General features: G+C 34.6%; 1 long non-coding RNA gene and 1 pseudogene across 1 annotated transcript; both read right to left on the bottom strand.

Moving 5' to 3' along the window:
• LOC107724012 (codanin-1-like) overlaps nucleotides 1–2,657 on the bottom strand; it is a 17,736-nt pseudogene that overhangs the window by 7,395 nt on the left and 7,684 nt on the right.
• LOC107724014 (uncharacterized) lies at nucleotides 1,064–1,723 on the bottom strand. The gene is made up of 3 exons (XR_001637989.1): nucleotides 1,652–1,723; nucleotides 1,315–1,570; nucleotides 1,064–1,225 (listed from the first exon to the last, which is right to left on the bottom strand). It is a non-coding gene; the product is annotated as an uncharacterized LOC107724014 (long non-coding RNA).

Below are 2,657 nucleotides of genomic sequence, written 5' to 3'. Positions count from 1 at the left end.
AATAATGTTCTTTTTAGCAACATCATATGACCCCTTTAATTACATCGCAAAGTAAATAAATGAACTTGATAGTATTACTGTACAACATTGTACACCCAAGACAAACACTATGTTTGAGCATATCTCTCTTTTGCAACAGGGTTTTAAATGAGCGTTCCCATAGTGAGATACCTCACTTCTGTTATCAGAGAACCGGGGTTACGCAAGTAACCTAACGTTTTCTGTAGCTGCTTTTTGAATAACTGAGGCAATGTAAGCATTATAATTAGTAACTTATGTTTCTATTAATTTGTTATCATGTTAAATACAAATTCAGTCATATTAAAAACATTAGGCTGCTTTTAGCCTTACGCTGGATTTGGTTCACTTTCTCGCAATAAAACTAAGTAAATTACATAAATTAGCACGATAATATGAATTGGACGATATGAAAATTGAGCATATCGCTCAACACTAATTTGGTTACCCACATTCTTCAAAATAACTTTTATATTCAACATAAGAAAGAAACTCACTCAGGTTTAAAACAACTTAAGAGTGAGTAAAGGATGACAGACGTTTTATTTTTGGGTGAACTATCCCTTTAAATGTTAATAAAACAACCAAACACAAAGAAAGAAATCACTCACTGCTCTTGACTGAAGAACTTTAATACAGTTGCTTTAATAAGAATCAATGTATAATTTATACAGTGAAGTGTATATACTGTTTTATTTTTATTTATTTTTTTATTCAGTTTCTTGAATGCTACTGCTAAATACACCGGTACCTGAAAAATATGGCACTGTATGTTCTAGTTGTATATTATGTGTATTCGTAATATGTATTTTTGTTCTTATTTTTAATAACAAAGATAAAATAATGACAAAGATTTTTATCTTTGCCCACTTTGGCCTAAATGTCTGCCATTCTTTTTTATTTAGATATTTTGTTATCTTGTAAAGCTTTGTTTTTAAAAAAGGGAAATTAGTTTGTCTGTGCTGCTCAGACAACTTGCAAAATAGTAAAACCAACATGACAAAGAATCGTGATTCCCTACGTGTATGTGATAAACTCACTTGTAGATTTGAAGCAGAAGGCACAGAGCAGTCCTGTAACAAGGAAGAAATGGGCCGATGTAATCCAGCATGGACAGGAACTCCACCATCCAGGGCACTGTCAGAATGGTGCGTCTCCGATGCACTGAACTCCTCAATACCGCACACACATCCAGCACTGGAGAACTCTGACAATACACATATATAAAACAAATTAGGTTGTGAAAAATGCATATCTTCTAGGCAAAATAAAATCTTGCCTTTATACAATGTGTACCTTGATCCGCAGAGTGATCGCAGCATCCTGTATGTCTCTTTATGGCAGATCAGTGGTCTGGTAAGGCAGGAAAGAGATGAAGCCCAAAAACTTGGCCAGAAGTCGAGCCGTGAGAAGCACAAAGGAGAAACGCTGCTTCTCATCCTAAAACATGAGAGCTTGTGCCAGACGATCTCTGAGCGATGAGGAGAAAGTCCCGACTCTCTCATTCTCAGACAGAAGTCGAAGTGTGCATTTGTCCAGGTGTGACACCAACCTGACAAACAGATAAGACAGAAAGTCAGGCACTATAAGACGGATCTGAGGCAGTGAGCAGTAATTAAACAATCAGACTTACTCAAACTGATTCTCCAACACCCTCACAGAAAAATACACACAGTTGTGGACATTTCCCAGGTAAACTTTCTCCAGCACATCTACAAGACCATAAATGAACAGCACACAGATCAAATTCGTCATCATAGACCTTACTCAGTGTAGAATAACAGTGTAACTGATCATAAATGTTATAAAATGTAGCTTCCAGAACAGAATAATGTATGAGCAATGCATTTTTAAAGCTGTACTCTCCTGCTGATAGCAGGATTATGAAGCGACTCATCTTTATGACATTTCGTCAGCAAGATGAAATCAGCAAGATGAAAGTCAAAAAGTTTAACAGATTAAATAAACTTAAAATTACTGACATAATGTGCGATCAAACTCGCCTGGGCTGTATTCACAGACACTGATACCTTCCTCCGCAGATTCAGAGACAGACACGCCACGAGATGTCAGGAGCTGCAGCACGAAGAACAGCTCCAGGAAGACACACGGAACCAGGTTCTCTAGAAGCAAAACACATTAAAATTTAAAATAGACTTCATGTTATTCTTATCCTTATGTAAATTATATAATACAGTTCAAAAGTTTAGGGTTGGTAAAAAAAAATTCATGTTTTTCAAACAAGTCTCTTCTGCTCACCAAGGCTGCATTTATTTAAATTACAAATATAGGGGAAAAAACAGTAATATTATGAAATATTACAATTTAAAAATGTTTTTTTTAATTATATATATATATATATATATAAAGTTAAAAAGAACATTGTAAATGTCTTTACTGTCACATTTAATGTATCCCTTCTGAATAAAAACATTCACTTCTATAAAAAAATATCGCTGAACCCAAAATTTTGACCGGTAGATGTATATTCCTTTCAGTCAATTTCAAGCATTACCATTCTGTCCGATTAAGTAATTAGACTGAATTGTTTATTGTTAATGGGCAAGTTGCAAATTACCACATTGTTGTTTCCATAACTGATTTTCAAAAAAAAAAAAAACAAAGTTTGATCAACAGTA

The sequence above is a fragment of the Sinocyclocheilus rhinocerous genome, unplaced genomic scaffold (assembly GCF_001515625.1).
Source record: "Sinocyclocheilus rhinocerous isolate Xijiao unplaced genomic scaffold, SAMN03320098_v1.1 scaffold1056, whole genome shotgun sequence".
NCBI lineage: Eukaryota > Metazoa > Chordata > Actinopteri > Cypriniformes > Cyprinidae > Sinocyclocheilus > Sinocyclocheilus rhinocerous.
This window is presented reverse-complemented; position numbering and strand designations above follow the sequence as displayed.